Source organism: Lutra lutra, chromosome X (genome assembly GCF_902655055.1).
Source record: "Lutra lutra chromosome X, mLutLut1.2, whole genome shotgun sequence".
In the NCBI taxonomy this organism is placed as follows: domain Eukaryota; kingdom Metazoa; phylum Chordata; class Mammalia; order Carnivora; family Mustelidae; genus Lutra; species Lutra lutra.
This window is the reverse complement of record NC_062296.1, coordinates 11822327-11842740: the sequence shown is the minus strand read 5'-3', so window position 1 is coordinate 11842740 and position 20414 is coordinate 11822327.

Below are 20414 nucleotides of genomic sequence, written 5' to 3'. Positions count from 1 at the left end.
ATCTACCCTAAAGATGTAAATGTAGTGATCCAAAGGGGCACGTGCACCCAAATGTTTATAGCAGCACTTTCCACAATAGCCAAACTATGGAAAGAGCCTAGATGTCCATCAACAGATGAATGGATAAAGAAGAAGTTGTATATATATACATATATATAAATATTATGCAGCCATCAAAAAATGAAATCTTGGGGCACCTGGGTGGCTCAGTGGGTTAAGCCTCTGCCTTCGGCTCAGGTCATGATCTCAGGGTTCTGGGATCAAGTCCCACATCAGGCTCTCTGCTCAGAAGGGAATCTGCTTCCCCCTCTCTCTGCCTGCCTCTCTGCCTACTTGTGATCTCTTTCTCTCTGTCAAATAAATAAATGAAATCTTTTAAAAAATGAAATCTTGCCATTTGCAGGACGTGGATGGAACTAGATGATATGTTAAGTGAAACAAATCAATCAAAGAAAGACAACTATATCATGATCTCTCTGATTGAGGAATTTAAGAGGTAGGACATGGGGTCATGGGGAGAAGGGAGGGAGAAATGAAACAAGATGGGACCAAGGAGGGAGATAAACCATAACAGACTCTTAATATCAGGAAACAGCCTGAGGGTTGCTGGAGTGGAGGGGGTTGGGAGGGATGGGGTGGCTGGGGGATGGACACTGGGGAGGGTATGTGCTATGGTGAGTGCTGCACATTGTGTAAGACTGATGATTCACAGACCTATACCCCTGAAATAAATAATACATTATATGTTAAAACAAACAAACAAACAAACAAAAAAAACCAAAAAACCCTCCAGTCTTCAAGTCCCACTGATTGCAAGAACTCGCAAAATTCAGCCCCTCTTGTTTTCCCTACCAGTGGCTTTGGGGAAGTGTTATCCCTTTGTAATTCCCCCATGTGCTCCTCTGTTTGTTGCCTTTCTCTAAGACTGGAGCTCTCTCCTCTCCACAGGTGGCACACTCAATCCATTTCTCTCTGAAACCATGTGTCTGCACTTCCTACCTTCCTTGATGTGGCATCTTCTCTTCCTCTAGTTGTGCAGTTTGTTCTTTAAGTCCTCAGTTCAATTTCTTGGGTATTCAGAATGATTTGATAGTTACCTAGCTGTGTTCAAGGGATGCGGCAAGCCTGGGGTCCCCCTACCACACCACCATCATAGCTCCCACCTTGGGTATTCTTTCAATGTATTCCTTTTGACTTTGTACCCCTACATCCAAAATATTTCCTTGAAGACATTGCATTCTATATTTATTTGTAATATGGTAATTGATTGCTATTTTTGAAGAAAAATAATCTAGATGTCTGATTTGGATCTTAAATACAAACCACTTTAGAATGTGATTCACTTATTAGACCTTTATGGAGCACTCCATTGTTGGAAAGCATATGCTAGGTGCAGAAGGACTAACAATGAGTCAATCACTTATTAGACCTTTATGGAGCACTCCATTGTTGGAAAGCATATACTAGGTGCAGAGTTCTATGGGAGATGCAGTGAAGTATGAACCATAGCACATCACAGACACACATTTATCTCTACAGGTATCAGAAGTGATTCATAACATGGACTTATTTCATCTTACCTTAGTACTCGTTGTGTACCTTGATCTGAATCATTTTATTTCTGACACCCCCACCACTTGTGTATATGTGCCGACCTATTTGTACTTCAAGTGCTATATGTTTAAAGTGCTATTATGGAATTTTGCAAAAAGCTAATGTTCTTTAGTGAAATTTTTTCTGAGTGATAGAATGGAGTTTAAAACTAGGGTAAACACCCAATCTGGCAAAGATTTGTAAAGTAGTCCTCTTTTGCACCCAATAATCTAACTTATCTGTAGCTCTAGAAAGGACTGGGAAGCACCTGAGGATTTGACAAGTCTTTGGTGGTAGAAGTTGGGGTGTGGGTCTCAGGTTGAGGGACAATATGATGCAGAAAACCCGAGAGATAGGCATGGTGCTGGGAGGGAAAGAGGCTCATTGCATAGATTAGGAAGGTAAAATTTTGTCAGGTGATTTGAGACAGTCAAACTGATTCACTTATTGACATTCTTAGAACCGAAAACATGTACTTTGGAAATATTGCCTTTTTAAAAAAAGATTTTATTTATTTATTTGAAAGAGAGAGAGAGCAGGATGTGTGAGCAGGGAGCTTGATGAGGGGCTTAATTCCAGGACCCTGGTGTCATGACCTGAGCTAAAGGCAGATACCAACTGAGCCATCCAGGTGCCCCATAAATATTGTTTATTCCCGTTTGTGTTGTGTATTTATATTTTGTGTCAATTTAATTTTTATATTTCCATCGCATGTAGTAAAACTTTTGATTAATGTCACCCTGCTCCACCCTACAGAATGGATTCTTGTCTAACTGTAGACTGGCATTTTAATAAGGGAGTCTTGTTGGGAAATAAAAGAAGAAGGAAGGCATTAGGAGCTGACAGTAGAGTCAACTTTTTTATTCTGCGCACTCTTTGGGGACTCTTGCTTTGGAATTCAGGGACATCTTGGTGCTTTAAAAATGAAGGCCATCCCTTATTTTTGATACAGTGTTCCTGGGTAGGAGTGCAAGTTACCTCCTTCACTAGGCTCCAGTCACACAGGAAAGCCCAATGTAGACTTCAATTATACTTTGGGACCAGAGTAGAGCAGTGATCTACATGCACTCAATTTACTCATTTATCATGTACCAATTATTAATTGAGTGCCGGGTACTGTTTTAGGGTGAAGGGATAATGGGAAATGAGACAGGCAGTTCCTGCCCTCATAGACAATAATAAATTATTTACTTTGATTTACATATCATCATCTGAGGGGGACTGGCAAAGGAGCACCAAGAAAAGTACCCTTGACTAAGAATAGTACCACTAACAGTTGGCTAGGGAGCTCCAAAGCCTCCTATTATACATTTAGTTCAGCAGACATTTATCAAGCATCAACTCTGGGTTAGAACTGGTGCCAGGAACTAGAGATCCAAAGCACTAAGTTCTTTGAGACTTATCAGTGGAGGCCTCTGTTAAAACCCATATATTATCTGGGATAGAGAATAGGTTTACTATCAGTCTGGAGCATTCCAACATTAATCAGGTGATTAGTCCCTGGCTAATGTTGGGCCTTAATTAAATGATTAAAAGGCAAGGGCAAGTTCACTTAACTAGCTGTGTGTATATGGCAGCAGAGTCAGGTAGGAGGTGGGGGAATAGTACAGTCCTAAAACATGGCAAGCTACATATCAAACTCAGAAGGGGAATTATCTTCCTAGGGTATTATCTCCATGTATTTCTTATCAAAGACGCAGCACAAAATGAAAATACAGAGCCCCTTGTTCAAAGGGCGGGAAAAAGTAACACTGAAGGAACAAAAATATAAAGTTTTTCCCTTTAAAAATATTTGATTACTTGTGAAACATATTAGGAGTAATAGTGACATATGAGTAAGAATATAACCTTTCAAATTGCAAATAATAATATTTTGGTGTCATAATTTGATAAATACAATACATGATTATGATGATAATACTTGTCAGCATATCACAAGACTTCTGGTTCACATTTCTGCAAACTTATTAATTATATAATCCAAATTTATACTTATAACAAGTTTCCTTTCCTTTTTTTAAAGATTTATTTATCTTAGAGAGAGAGAGAGATCACTTGCATGCACAAGTGGGGGAAGGAGCAGAGGGAGAGAGAGAATCTCAAGCAGACTCCCCACTGAGCACAGAGCCCAACATGGGGCTCAATCCTAGGACCCTGAGATCATGACCTGAACTGGAATCCAGAGTCAGCTGCTTAACCTACTGAGTCACCCAGGCATCCCTTAACAAGTTTATTTTCAATTTATATAATTGAAAGAATCATCAATTGTTTTTGGCAAATGTAAGATTGCAAGTAAGTTTTGATGATTTTTTTAATTTTGAGAAGGATCTTTCTAGATCTAGAAGGATCTAGAGATTTTAAGAGTATTTTTGAGGCTATGACAACATTGGGATAAATTTTTAATGAATCATTTCAAAACACAAATTTTAGTGCATTCTGAGCTGATGAGTCTCATGAAAAAGAACTTTTTCTTAAAAGATTCAACTTATCATACAAAAGATGGAGAAAGAAAAATGAGAGAGAGGCACACGCACGCAGAATGCTATCTTTACAGAATTAGGCCTGCATTCAACTCCTGATTCCTCTCTTACTAGATGAGTGACCCTAAACAAATCACTTCAACTCTGTGACCCTACATTTTGTTTTCTGGAAAATGAGAATAATTATGGCGCACAACTCTTTTTTTGTATTAATCGAGAACCTGTTCTATATCTGGCACTGTTTTAGGTGCTGGAGGCCCCTCATGGGCCTATATTCTTATAAGGGAATTCACAAAATAAACAAAATATGTAAGAGACAATTTTAGTATATCATATGGAATAAGTGCTGTAGAAAAAAAGCATGAAAGGTTAGAGAGTACTGGGGTAGGGAGAAGAAAGTCATTTTAACTAGAGGGGTCAGGGAAGGCTTCTCTGATTAGATAGTATGAGCAGAAATCTGAAGGTGAGGGGAAAGACCATGCAGATTCTTGGAAAAGAACTCTCCAAGGAGAGAGCACAACAAGTACAAAGACCAGGAAAAGGAAGGGAACCATATGGAAGGCAGTTTGGTAGATCATGTAGGCCTCAAAAGGCCAAGACTTTTGCTTTTACTATGAGTGAAATTGGGAGCCATAGCAGGGTTTTGAGGGTTTTGAGGGTAGTGACATAGTATAATTCAGTTTTTCAAAAGATCATCCTGGCTGCCGTATTGAGAATAGAGCTAGGGAAAAGGTGGAAGGATGGAGGCCAGCGGGGAAGTGATTGCCATCATTGAGAGAGAGATGATGAGATACAGTGTTGAAGAGGGTTAAAAGCACACCTACCCTGGGTAGATTTTGATAGCAGCGTGACAGGATTTTCTGACAGACGAGATGTGGGGTCAGAGAGAAAGAATGGAGTTGAGGAAACTTCATGTTTTTTGGTCTGCGCAACAGAAAACTTCAATGAGACAATAAACATAAACTGCTCAGCACAGTGCTGGGTACGTAGTTGGTGCTCAGTTAATTCCTATCATATCTAAATGATCCTCAGAATCCATAAGCCAGTGCATACAAAATAGATCACATCACTATAATAACATACATATCCCTCACTCTTTACTCTCCTAGCTTGGGTCACCAATCAACCCACCTTCACTTAAACTGACATTCAAGGAAAGAGCCCTAGACTGATTGTCATGAACTCAGGATCCTAGTTCAGTGTGTGTGATCCCAGGCAAGCCACTTTATTGCTCAGCAACCAGGGGGTTTTATTGACACAGTAGAATTTAATAACATCTGCACTGCCTAGCTCACCAGGTGGTGGGGCCAAGACAAAACCAAACTGCCAATCATATTGATGTAAAAATGTACTGATTTGGAAAGTGTTAAAGAAATGCCAGATTATGAAGTGGGAATGTTCATTATGGTGCTATCTCTGTGGAGATTTTAGTTTCAGATAGGAAAGACTGGGGCTGTAACCCTTTTGGCTTTCTTAGAATAACATACTTGAAGTCACTCTGAGTGATAGTCTCAGTGCTAAGCATCTACCATCTTCCATGGTCACCCAGCTAGAAAGTTGTGAAGCCACGATTCAAAACTAGGTCTGACTCTAGAGCCTACTCTTTGAGCCAACAGGTTCTCCTGACATTTCTGATGAATCCTGGGAGTGGTTGTATTCCTGAGTGTCTACCTTGAGAAACCATAACACACTGATGTGTGTGCCCATTCACAGCTGGCAGTACCACAGCTCTTTATAGCTTCGAAGTACTTTCATACACATGATCTCTTTTAATTTTGTATTAATTGCATTTCTATTCTGTGCCAGGCACTGTTTTAGGCCTGGACATGAAATGATGAATCAGTTGGTGTCCCTGTCCTCAAGGTACTCATAATAAGGTGAGGTAAACAGACTTGTAAATAGATAGTCAGCATAGCAAACAATAAAGAATATTCTATTTCTTTAGACTTTTAGCCAACGTGAGGGGTATTAGTGATTGGTCATTTAAAATTGATTAGATTCGATAATTATAAAAAATGTATACATACATGCCTGAAATGTTCTATTTCAATTTAAATATTTACATGTATATATACTTGCTTATATTTTGATACTGGTCTAAGGGCTTTTCTTTGATTATGGATCTGCAAGTAAAGTTGCCCCCCTCCTTCTTGCTTAACCATATCCATGTTTTACTTATGGTTTATACTGTCAGCTTCTTTGAATTGGAACACAAAATTAAATTAAAAAAATACCTGGAAACCAATCAGGGCACAGAATCCTAGAATTTAATGATTTTTCACAAATAATTTATAGTTGGCTCACCCACACTTGAATTTGATAGCAATTTTTTAGTGAATTTCCTTCTAAAACAATCATCTCAGTTTTCATAAGAATAGCAACTCTGGGGCGCCTGGGTGGCTCAGGGGGTTAAGCCTCTGCCTTCGGCTCAGGTCATGATCTCAGGGTCCTGGGATCGAGCCCCGCATCGAGCCCCGCATCAGGTTCTCTGCTCAGCAGGGAGCCTGCTTCCCCCTCTCTCTCTGCCTGGCTCTCTGCCTACTTGTGATCTCTGTCTGTCAAATAAATAAATAAAATATTTAAAAAAAAAGAATAATAACTCTTTTTTTGCACTCATCCAGTTTTTTGGGGGTGGTATTGACATAATAGTTAAGTAAATTATGAAATTATAACACAATAGGTATAAGAAGGTTTGGGAACAAACCATACCTGTTTTCCTTAGGCATATAACCCCCTGGGTGGGAATAAAATTGAGCTGTCATTCCACTGGGCTGCAGTGTTGCCTAGTGACTACTCGGGTTCAAACCACAGCTCAGTGTATTGCATGCTGACTGTGAGCAATTTACTTAATTTCTCTGGGCCCAGCGTGCTCATCAATTAAATGAGGATGATGTTGTTATCATTGTGAGGATTGTATGAGTTAGTAATTATAGAATTCCTGGAGCAGTACCTTACATAAACTTCAGCTGTTGCCATTTTCAGGGAGTAATTGATCACCTGAGTTTGATTAGGTTAAGAGTATTAGTGAGATAAGGATGAATCCTGCGACTGTAGATCGAAAAAAGGCATTACCGCAATGGTTCTAAACTCTGGGTGTACATCAAAATCATCTAGGGGACTTTAAAAATGTTTTGGTATCCACACCCAAACCTAAACCCGTCAATTTGGGATCTCTGGGAGTGGTCCCAGCCTCCTAGGAAATTCCAATGTGCAGCTATAGGATCGACTTTACATGGAGGTGTGATGGTCTTACCCAAGGATGAGTGAAATTTCAGTAAAGATGCTGGTAAGGACTCTGAGGTGGGTGGCACTGATGCTTTTACCTTTGTATTTTCAGATTAACAATCGGGGGGTTTCGAGAGACTACGTTCACATTCACACTGTCAGAGCAGGGATAATGGTCAAGTCTTCTAACTTCAGAGACAATGGTCTTTTCTACCATTCCAGGCTGTCAAAACTAAGCAGGACTGGGGTAATTAACAAGAGTTCAAAGAAATCCCTTACATCATTTCAAAGTAAAAATAGTCACAAGTTTTGAGTAGATTTTGAAGTAAAATAACACTGTGACCTTTTTAATGCAGATCAAATTTATATTCGTATTCCTCCCGTAATGAGAACTGTTCTCTATGATCTGGATTATAATTATAAGCTATATGAAAAGAGTTTTTGTTTGGAGTGTTTTATGGTATAAATATAAAAGGCTTAATATTTAGTGAACTCTGATAGATTTGGCTATTTGTTTTTTAAATCTATGCTAGCGTGCTAAGTAAAACTGATTTTTATATTTCCACTTTTATTTTACCTCATGTACAGTGAATACAGTAAATAATATCATATGTGAAGCCCAGCTAGAGCATTGAATAGCTAGCTTAGTGGTCTATTGAAACACCTACCTGCCCCCCCGCCACGTACACACTCGCACACACATATACAGAGTTTCTAAATAGAAAACATCCTAGCTAACTGAATTAGAGCAATAAAAATAGAGAATACTTCAGAAGCAAGCAAAAACCATATTGTAGTAAGATTTAATGCAATGATTTTAGAAGTTTCTTTTTAGAGGTTTATAGATGCAGCATTTTACGTTTTCTACAATAAACCGAAATAGTAAAGTTTAAACTTTTTTTTAGGATAGGGAGTGGGGGGTGGGCATGACCTGAGCCGAAATCAAGAGTCAGAGGCTTACTGAGCCACCCAGGCACCCCCAAAATAACAAGGTTTAATCGAGGCCTTTGTTTTTTTTTTTTTAAGATTTTATTTATTTATTTGACAGAGCGAGATCACAAGTAGACGGAGAGGCAGGCAGAGAGAGAGAGAGAGACAGAAGCAGGCTCCCCGCTGAGCTGAGAGCCCGATGCGGGACTCGATCTCAGGACCCCGAGATCATGACCTGAGCCGAAGGCAGCGGCTTAACCCACTGAGCCACCCAGGCGCCCCTAATCGAGGCCTTTGAAATGAATAGTTTCTTTGTGGTGGTTTCATATAGAAAATTAATCTTTTTTTTTTGCTTGAATTTAAAAATATTGATTAATTTTTAAAAGGCTTCTGAGGTAGAATTACAATTTTAGAAAGGCTAAAAGGTCACTCTTGCTCGACAGTGATAAAAGCTGGTTAGTCTTAGGAGGGATCTGACTGAGTAAGAACAGAGTCAATGTCCAGACTTTAATGTGGGGAATGGATACAAGTACTTGAAATTTTCACTTGGTTAGTGTATTTGACTCCAGTGGTTGTTATAACACATCACCACAAAGTGGGTGTTTTAAAATAACAGAAATTTGTTCTCTCACAGCTCTGAGGGTTAGAAGTCTGAAATCAAGGCATCTGTAGAGTCACCCTCCCTTTGGAGGCTCTAGAGGAGTTTCTTCCTTTACTTTCCCAGCTTCTGGTGGCTCCAGGTCTCCTTTGGCTTTGGCAGCTTTTCTCCAATTTCTGCCTCTGTCTTTACATTATTACCTTCTCCTCCATATCTTTGTGACCCCTTCTGTTTTCTTATTAGGACACTTGTCGTTGCATGTGGGGCCAATCTGGATAATGCAGTATGATCTCATCTTAAGATCTTCAATTATATCTGCAAAGACCCTTTTTTCCAAATAAGGCAACATTCACAGGTTCCAAGTATTTGGATGTATATGTATGTATCTTTGGGAGGTTACCATTCAAGCCACTCCAGTTTCTTTTAGTGGGATTCAGGATGAACCTTCTGCTCAGAAACATTCAAGTAATTAGGAGAAGCCGAGAAATATGTCAATATCTTATTTGCATAATGAAGATATGGATGTAGTTTTGCTAGCTATGGTAGCATGTTTGACCAAAACATAATGTTTAACTAATCAGCTTCCACATCCTTAAAGTTTGCCTGTAATCAGCATAATCCCATAATTATCAACCTATAAATGGGAAATGGGAAGTAAGGGCATAATTGAAATTTCATAAAACAGAAAATATGGATTTGAAGTTCTTTATAAATTGTGTTATGTCATTCTAGTATAAAGAATTATCATTGTTATTTGTGCAGGGGTGGGAACAAGTACAATCTCATCGTTGGATGCTATCAAAAAATGCCCACTAAGTAGAAGGTAAGGACATTTTTGTTCAACACATCAAACAGGTTTGTACCTAGTGGGGGCAGTCATAGGAGTTTACTGTCTGCTCTTAAATCAGTTTAACAGGTTATATCCATCATCAGGGATGAATTGAATTTGCATTAGAGACCAAGCTCCTTATATATGAAGTAGGTGAGTCAGCAAGATGAATTCCTTCTTGCTTGATTTTTTTGCACTCATAAGAATTCATTTGGGCTGTAAAGATAGATGAAAATCTCAGAGGAAATGATTATAAAATGAGAGAATGTAAAATCCTAGGGAAGTAAGAACCTGTCAGCAAGATTAAGAAATAATTTTTGAGAAAGCACATTTCTTCCTAGATTTGAAACATATAGTTGTGAAGACTCAGTAGAAAGAAAATTCATAGCCAATGTCATAACCCAAAGTTAATTTTCCATCTTTAAACAATCAAACATCATCTTTGCCTTAAATAAATCTCACTTGGAAGTTCAATACAAAAAATAAGTTAAAGTGAAGCTGCTTTATTTGGATTTTAAGAGGGTTGGGGGCAGGAATGAGGGGCAAAATGGGTATCTTGGTGTATGTGTCATTGCTGCAGTGTGATTATGTGACCAACAGAGAGCACTCCAGGCTGGAGCTTTATTTCATTCTGCTTCTAGTTGCATCCCTAATGCCTAATACAATGCTAGGAACTCAATATATACATGTGTTGATGAATGAATAGATGGCGGAAGCCAAGCAGAGCTAATTGGGTGATGCCTGGGTGGCTCAGTCCGTTAAGTATCTGACTCTTGGTTTTGGCTCAGGTCATGATTTCAGGGTCATGAGATCCAAGCCCCATGTTAGGTTCTATGCTGACCACGGAGTCTGCTTGAGATTCTTTCTTTCCCTCTCCTTCTGCCCCCACCCAACACGTGCATTCTCTTTCAAATAAATAAATAAATAAATAAATAAATAAATAAAATCTTTTAAAAAAGAAGAGCTAATTGAACCAAGTTAGTTGAGTGTCAGTATCTCTCTGATAGCAGTGAGGTCAGAGATGATTCTTTTTCTTCCATGCCCGCATTGATCACCAGTCCTGTCATCCACAGAGAATGCTGCATTTCAGTACCTGGCACAGTTCCTAGAACAGTAAGTTGCAGTGAATGTCTGTTAAATAAATGGTACTCAGAAAACATTAGTTGAATGAATGAATGAAGTGAAATGATTGAATGAATGATTGAATATCATATGATAGAATGAGGATGAGTGGTTTCATTTTCTACCCTAAAATAATTTTAAAAACAGCTAAGACAAAACTTTGTGAAGAATCCTGATGGAAGCCTCCTAGGTATCCTTTAAAAAAGTCTCTATTAAGTATAAGTTTCACTTTGCTTATACCAATTCCCCAGAACTGTATTGTCTGAAAGTGTGACGCATCATAAAACAACTGGTGCCAACGGTTGTGCTAAAGCCGTCTTCATTCAGTACAGATTGCTGACTTACAATTATCCCCAGGAGACAGTCAGTGCCCCAAATATGGACAGCTCCAAAAGAAGTATGCTCGGTTGGGAAGAATTGTGTGCCTATAGGAAACACAGGGGCCCTTTATTTAAGAAGAAGCGGTATAAATTACAGTTGCTTGAAGGAAACCCTACCCTGTGCTTTAGCTAGGTGTGTAAGCAATGTGCCATTTGATCTACAGTGTGTAGTGTAGTGAGACATTGCCTAGGGATGAGAGCAGATCGATTTGCTGTTTAACCAATCATCCAGAGCATCAGCAGACTGGGCCCCAACGCCTTATGCCACAGTGATTTTGTACAGAATTTCCCAAGGACCAAGATAACTGCTGCAGTGTGTGTGTGTGTGTGTGTGTGTGTGTGTGTGTGTGTGTGTGTTGGGGATGGGGATTCTGGGCAGCACTTATCATTGGAGCTTCATCTACTCAATCGGCCTTTTGAGCCTCCATATGTGAGACTATCAGAAGGCTGTGATTAACTGCCTCAGGGGGTAGACTTGGCCCCGGGGAGAGTGAGCCAACCTGTATTTCAAGTGGTGATCTGCAGCTGACTGGCTCTGGGGTGGCTCGTAGATGGCTCGTAGATGGGTTCAGAATGAATACCATACATGGGGCGCCTGGGTGGCTCAGTGGGTTGAGCATCTGCTTTCGGTTCAGGTCATGATCTCAGGGTCCTGGGATCGAGCCGTGCATCCAGCTCTCTGCTTGGCAGGGAGCCTGCTTCCCCCCTCTCTCTCTACCTGACTCTCTGACTACTTGTGATCTCTCTCTCTGTGTCAAATAAAAAACAATAAAAAATCTTTTAAAAAAATGAATACTATACAGACCTGGGATTGTTCTTTTTGATATATTTTTTTCAAAACAAGCAAAATTTTCTAAATTATACATGGTTATTATAAAAATATAACTAAAGCAAAATTATATATAAAAAACAATGAAAATGTCCTTTTATCAACCAGTTTCATCAACCTTATCCATGTAGTACCCTCCACACACATCCTACTTTTTTGCTCAGAGGTAACCACTGATGTCTGCTTGGAATCATTGGTATGAGTCCTCCCAGGCCATTTTCTATTTATATATGAGCATAGCAAGGTGACCCCCTTCCCCAAAATTCATATGTTGAAGCCCTAGTCTCCAGTGTGATGGTATTTGGAACTGGGGCCTTTGGGAGATAATTAGGTCATGACAGTAGAGCCCCCGTGAATGGTGTTAATGCCCTTGTAAGACACAAGAGAGACGTTCTCTTTCTTGGCCATGCGAGGGTACAGTAAGAAGGTAGCTGTCTACAAATCAGGAGGGAGTTTCTGACCAGACACTGAAGCTGCCAGCACCTTGAGCTCAGATTTTCCAGCCTCCAGAACTGTGAGAAATAAATTTCTATCATTTAAACCATCCAGTCTATGGTATTTGTTATAACAGTTGAAACTGAAATGTACATACCAGATTTTCCAACACCTACATAGGATCATACTATACATATTTCACTATGACATGCTTTTTTTCCCACTTAACAATATGTCTTAGGCATACTTCCAACTCAATAATCAACAAAAAGATAGCTTCAGTTAATAATAGTTTGGTGTGTATCCCACCAGACTTTTTTCTATACATATATACATATTTGGTTGGTTTGGGTTATTTTATATAAATGGGATCGTGCCACATACAGTAGTATGTTAACTTGTTTTTTTTTTCCCCCATTAGCACATTGTGATCATCATCTCATGTCAGTACACTTAGGTCTTCCTCACTCTTTTAAACTGCTGTTGAAACTGTGTCAACAAAATAAGGATGTGTCATTAATTTTGCCAGTCCTTTTCTGGTAGACATTTAGGTTGTTTTCCAAGAGTGTTTTTGGTCGTTATTTTGTGTTTATTTGATTATAAACCATGCGGCAGTGAGCATCCTACACATGGATGTGCACGAGTGATATTATTTCTATATGTAAAATTCCTGAGTCGAAGGACTTGTACATTTTAAAGCCTATGAGATACCGTCAAGTTGTTCTCTAAAAGGTCTCTTTCCTCAAATCCTTGCTACCACTTGATATTGCTAGACTTCTTATTCATTGCAAATCTGACAGGGGAAAATTATTTCATTGTTATTTTAATTTGTATTTTTCTGATTACTAATGAGGTTGACCTGTTGCTTTATTTTTAACTCATAATTTCCATTCATATATCATTCTGCCACTTCATCAGTTTCTCCCCTTCTCCTGTTTCTTCGAGATCCAGGTCAGCCTGCATAGTGCTACCTAGTGAATATTCCTAATCAAAAATTTTCCTGATCAAAAATCTTCTCTTTGCTCTATCAGATATTTATTGAGTGTCTGTTATGGGACATAACCTGCGCTAGGCCCATGGAGAGGGACAGTGATGTTTCGCCACCAATAATAATCTGTGTGGTGTGGAACTAACCCCCAAGTCCAGAATCCTTGAAACTTCCCTCTTTCTAAGTAATTTTGGAATAGTCCTCTCCATACTTCAGTTCTGTGGAATCAAGCTCAGTTTTGCTTAGATGTGAAATGCACGGTCATAGCCAACAAAATGGGAATGATTCTGAAATGTTCTTTTAACTCAATATTTGCAGAAAGGAAATTACGCCTCTCTTTCTGACACTGTCAGCATAACACTTAAGCACAACACGCTTTCCCCACCCGTTAGCAGATTGATGAGGTCTCTTGTCCAGGCTAGCAATTTCTGCCTCCCTTTAGTGGTGCTCCTACCAGATGGCAGTGTCTCTCAACTGGATCTCAAATTGTAGAATGTCCTGTTGACCCTGTAGAACTTCCTGGGTGGTGTATCTCTGGCAATACCAGGAGCCAAGTCCTGCACGTGGCTGAGTCTTTGGAATCCTTCATTTTGGTCTCAGAATCACAAGCCTTTTGTTAGCTGGATAATCGCTCTCCCCACCCCCACGCCTTTTGAACTGTCATCAGAGTGCATTGTTCAGGAATAGCAATGGAAACAAAATTGCTTTTTAAAGAGTGAAGTTCTAAATGTGTTATTTTTTTGCCACTTTCTAATTCTGGAAAAGGATTAGCGCTAATCACTTCTTTTTAATTTCCAATAAAGCATCTTAGGTGGAAACGTTGATGATATGGAGTCTGAATTAAGGGAGGGGAAGGCATTGACTTCAGTAGGGCTGCTCCACAGTAATTGGTACTTCATAAGCTTCATTTGTGCCTTTGTGACAGAGATGGTGAAATTTGTGGAAGAGATAAAAACTCAAAGAGATGGAATTGGCATTTGGCTTTCCAGCTGTCTCTTTTGAAGTATACTTCAGAAGTTTTAATAGGTAGAAACTGTTTGAATTAAGATACTATTTGCTTTAAGCTTACCAATACAGTTTTTTTTTTTAATGTGGTAGGGAGATGCTTGTAACCTGAGGCTGAGTAGTCATTACTGCCAACAACCACAAGTCTGTCTCACAAACCCACTTATCTGGCGTGTTAGTTGGAGGATAGGCAACTCCAGAAAAGTACAGTTCTGTGATCCACAGCAACCACTGAAGGTGGTAATTAATGAGAAAAAGAACTGAGGCGGACCAAAGCGAATTGCATTCACACCACAAATCCTGCTCCGGGATGTTTATACACAACTGCTCAGACCAAGCTGTTTTCTTTGCAGACAAACAAGGCTTCAGATTTCTACAACACAAAGTCTAAGACCTCGGTGATAAGAATTAATCTGAACTCAGAAGATTTAAGGCTTAATTAGAATTCTGATCCAAGACAGCAGACTGTGTGAACTGCTGTTGCTAAACTGTACTGTGTAAACATTGCATACTGATGGGGTTTGCTTGTCAACTCAACTGGCATTTCTGTGCCGTAAGCTTGTCTTTCTGTCAGCCAAGTGCATCATGGGAGAAAGATCAGCATCTCAAAGGGGTGTGATCTGCATGTGTAAGAAGAGGGGGAAAAAACCCTCAAAGGAAAGGAGCTTTTGCTGGTTTTCTAGTCGTTCAAAGGTTCAAAAGAAGGTCTTCGAAGGCATTTTGCCCAAGGCTTTTCTTTCTAAGAACTGGAAGAGGAACACTTTAAAAAAAAAAAAATTCGAGGGATTGTATCTGTAACCCTTAGCGAAGCAAAGAACTCAACAAAGTTTTCAGCTCTTCCCTAATCCCTTCTGTGGAAATCTTTGTTTTCTCGTATCTACTACCTCAGTCAGTGTATTGAAATCAAGAGCCATTTTTAAAAAGTCAGCAGCAGGGCAGCATAGGCAATGCAAACGGAGGAATTGTCTTCAAATCTTGACTCTGCCACTACATCGCCCTGAGCAAGTCACTTCATCTCTCTCTGTACCAGTTTCTTATCAATTAAATATTGTCATAGGAAAGTATGTCACACCAATTTGAGGGTTCAGTGAAGTAATGTATGGGCCAGTCCTGGCACTTCATAGGTGATTAAGAAATGTTTGTTGAATGATTTGAAGCAACTGATATTTGTAAATGTTTGTCTTGTTAAGTCACTGTGATGTCTCTGTTCTAGTGTAGACTGGCTTTCTTTATAAGCTTCTGAGACCAGGGACCATACCTGTGGGATTCTTTGTTCTCAGCTCTGTAGTATGCATTGGGTTTGTAATAAATGATTTTCACTTGCCTCTGCTCAGCAAGTAAGTTTCTTCTTCCTACTTATCCCTCTGGTCCTTGGACCAGTACGTTCCTCAGTGTCGTTTCTCTGTCAGGTTCAGAGATTATCTGTTGCAGACAATCTGGGCCAGGTTTTTTTTTTTTTAATGGTTGTTTGTGAGGGATTTATTTCAGTACAAGCACCGAAGAAGAGGAGAGAGGAAGAAGGCCTGGTATGGAGCAGGCATTCAAATATTCGTAGAATATATTAGGAGCAGGGGGCGGTGCACACATAGGCAGAAGGAAAAGGATGAGGCAAAGATAGAAGGGGGTGATGCTAGCGAACACCCATTACGATCACTGAATGTTTAGTACATGCTGAAGAGGATGCCGAACTCATACTCAGATCCACAATCTGATCTGAAGTCAGATATGTTTCAAAATTCAGAAACCTTTGGATTTTAGAAAGATATATGCTATGTATCCCACAGACTACATAACATCTTCCACAGGTAACTCCGGTGGTCATGCCACATAGTCAAATGCATTAATATTCCTACACTGAAGTATGGGAACAGTCACAGCTAGTGATATAAATAAAGACCACAAGTAGCTCCATATTAGTCTAGATGAGGCCAGGTATTAATGCCGAATAAGTCACAAGACATATTTTTCAAAGCTTTTTTTGATTTTGGGATTCCAGATAAGGGATGATAGGCCTTTGGTAGGTAGTAGAGACAAGTGAGAACTCAGGGGTGTCAGACTCCAGCAAAGGGCCACTTCCTTGCTGTAGGAGTTCCCATTGCTGTTGAACAAGTTACTACAAAGTGAGGAGCTTAGCAACGCAGATGTGTTCTCCTACAGTTCTGGAGACTGGAAATCCAAGATGGATCTCCTTTGGCTAAAATCAAGGTGTTAGTAGGGCTGTGTTTCTTCTGGGGACTCGAAGGGAGAATCCACTCTCTTGCCTTTTCTAGCTTCTAGAGACTGCCCACATTCCTCAACTCATGGCCCTTCCTCTATCTTTAAAGCCAGCAATGGCACTTGAATTCTTCTCACATCCCATCACTCAGACCTTCTCTTCTACCACCCTCTTCCATATTTAAAGGGCTCTTGTGATTACCTTGGGTCCAATTAGATAAAGCAAGGGGTACTGACCAGGGTTGTCCAGAGAAACAGAACCCACAGGGTGTGTGTGTGTGTGTGTGTGTGTGTGTGTGTGTGTGTGTGTTTGGATAGAGAGAGAGGGAAAGGGGGAGAGAAAGAGAGAGAGAGAGAGAGAGAGATTGATTTAAGGAATTGGCTGATGCCAATATAGAGGTGAGCAAGTCCAAAATCTGCAGGGTAGGCCAACAGGCTGGGGACCAAGGAAGCACCAGTATTGCAGTTTAAGTCAAAAGGCCGTCTGCTGGAGGATTCTTTCTTGCTTAGGAGAGTCAGTGTTTTGTTCTATTAAGGCCTTCAGCTGACTGGATGAAGCCCACCCACATTTTGGAGGGCAATCTGCCTTACTCAAAGTCCACCGATTTAAACGTTCTTCTCACCTAAAAACACCTCTACAGGAAACTCCAAAATAATGTTTGATCAAATAACTAGGCACTGTGACCCAGCCATGTTGACACTTAAAATTACCCATCACACAGGGTAATTTCCCCTCTCAGGGTCAGTAGACTAGTGGCCTCCTTTCCATCCTCAACCTAATTTTACCTTGACAGGTAACTTAACATTTTGTCATTCCCAGGGATTAGTTCATGAATATCTTTGGGACCATTATTCTGCCTACCACAGTGTGGGTGTGTAAGTTGTGCACAATACAGTTCCAAGGGGGCAGCACTCACACATGGACTGCAATTTCAGTAATGCCCTTTGAAGGAATGCAAAGTGGAGTTCCTGTTCCAGAGCCTAAAAGAAGAAGCCTAAAAAGAAGAGCCTAAAAAGAAGAAGCCACTGAACATACTGCCTGCCAGGGAGAAAGTATAGTAAAATTGTTTCCAGGCTCATCCTCTGGTAGACATGGTGATGATGGCTTCTTCATGAATATATCTGCTACTTCCATAAGAACTGAGATGGAGCCAGGGTCACTAAGGAATCACCTGGTGAAGCTCAGGAGGACAGCTGTTAGGCTTTCAATTTCAAGTCTTCATCAGGACTTGGACTTCAGGACCAAGCCAGGATGGTTTCTAGTAGGCTTCTAACACTCAAACAGGATTGCCTCCTTCAGATAACTCTGGACATTTTGTGCCAGAGAAGAGGGGAAAACTGTGTTCCTGATTATGGGAAGCCTGGTGAAAGGTTCCAAAGGAACTGTTCCCAGTCCAGCATCTGAGGCGGGGAATTTTGGCGTCTGGTGTGGTTGAGCGGGTAAAGGGTATAATCTCAATAGCTATCTAGTCTGATAGGCCTTTCTGCAGAAGAGCATTATTTTTTCAGGAGAACCAAGAACTTTTTAGAGTAGCTTATATTTTTATTGGTTCTGCACAGATGACAGAGAAACCAAATACCTTCTAAGTGCTCAAGTCAGCAGACAGATGTACTTTTACAACTTGCTCTATTCCCCTTTCCCTAAACAAAGCTAAGAACAGAAATAAAACAGGAGAGAAAAATCAGAAAGTGTTTATCATTTGGTTTCACTCATATACGGAACATAAGAAATAGCACAGAGGACCATAGGGGAAGGGAGGGAAAACTGAATGGGAAGAAATCAGAGAGGGAGACAAACCATGAGAGACTCTGGACTCTGGGAAACAAACTGAGGGTTACCGAAGGGAAGGGGGTGGGGGGGACGGGGTAGCCGGGTGATGTGTATTAAGGAGGGAATGTGTTGTGATGAGCACTGGGTGTTATACACAACTAATGAATTGTTGAACACTACATCAAAAACTACTAATGTACTATATGTTAGCTAACTGAACATAATAATAAAAAAAGAGTATATGACAAAAATTAAGGATGTATTATATGCTCACAAATTGAATTTAAATAAAAAGAAAAAGTCTCTTTCAAGTGTTCCAGGGCCATTAATTCAAACTGTTTCTGGAGATCTAGGAGTAAAGGATCCCTCTTTTGTGGCAAAAAATCTCATTTATCATTTGCAAAAGCTCAATGAGGCAAAACTATCTCCTGACCCTTCCAATTCCTACAGTAAATAGCCACACTCCAGGTGATTCATTGTTGTAAAGAGAGTCATTACTGGAGACAGTTAAGTAAATTGGTAAAATTCTGCTGTTAATTAATTAATTAACTTATTTTTTGAGACAGAGAGTGAGTGAGTGGAGGGCAGGGCAGAGGGAGAAAATCTTAGGCAGGCTCCATGCCCAGCATGGAACCCAATGCGGGGCTCTATCTCACAACCCTGAGATCATGCCCTGAGCCAAAGTTAAGAGTTGGATGCCTAACCGACTGAGCCACCAAGGCATCCCACTGCTGTTAGTTTATAATCACTACTTAGTTCTTTGTAATGTCTCCTGCAACTTCTATTTCTGTCCTAGTATTGCTCAGAGCAGGGCGATACTTCTGGTTTTGATGTTGATTGGTTTTTATTAGGCACTGGGAAATTTGATCTAGATTAAATCAGTGCTGGTGAGCATGGAGAACACAGAGAAAGGTCAGCAGGTTGGGTGAGCAAATTGCCACCAAATGGAGGATGGGACCTTAATTTTTCCTTTTGCAGAAAGGACCAATGGCTGACAAATTCTTGGGAACATATAGTCTGCTCAAAATAGAGGAATAGAAAAGGGAAATATCTGATAGGCGTTGGAACTCCTAAGTCCTTATCTAAACACCCATTGGGCTATTTGTTAATGGAATTAGCATAAATCCTGTAAAATCTCTGGTTGGACTCCAGAGCCCAGGCTTATTCTGTTGCATTGCATTATTAAATTATGCTCAGTATCTTCTGTTCAATGTGTGGAATGAGGGCAATCTGGTTAAATTTTATAATGATCTGAAGCAAAAATAAAAACAATTTATTGCTTAAAAGTTAAAGGCTTTTGGTTGTTGAAATACTGACCAACAGAGAGAAGACATTACTATATTTCATTTATTAACACAATTTGATATCCTAAATTGTCCAGATTTTTTTTTTCAGTTGTCAGGTAACCATAGTCTAAGGCAAGGGGTCAATAAACTTTTTCTGTAAAGAACAATAGAGTGAGTATTTTGGGCATTGTGGGACAGATAGTCTCTGTTGCAACTCTAGGTAGCCCCCACTTTTTTAAAAGTTCCCATGAAACTACCTAGCTTTGAGGAAAGACCTACATTAGTACCTGTTTTTGCTAACTGAAAGAAATTTGAAGAGGATTTTGGCTTTTATGAAAAAAAACCCCAAAGCAAAAAGAGCACTGAGCGTTTGTCTTGCAGGCGGCTAGCTGTTGGGCAGTTGTGCTCCCTGAGCAGTGAGAGTGGCACCGCCTAGCTCCTTCTCCAGGAACCGCACTCAGCCTCTCAGCATCAAGGTGCCTGTGCTTGAACTGGGTCTGTGAGCATGTATGTTTTTACCTTGGTTTATTTTGTGCACCTGTTAGCAAGATGTGTCCTAAGGTATCAGAAAAGCCCAAGAGAGATTATTTTGGGGGGCCCGGGAACACTCACAAATGTTTCTGTGTAAATTAATAGTAATTGCTCCTTTGCTTTGCTTTATGCCATTTTGGCTTATGAAAGTTTTCAGAGCTCCACAGCTAATGTTCACATTTCCTTCAAGTCTCTCCT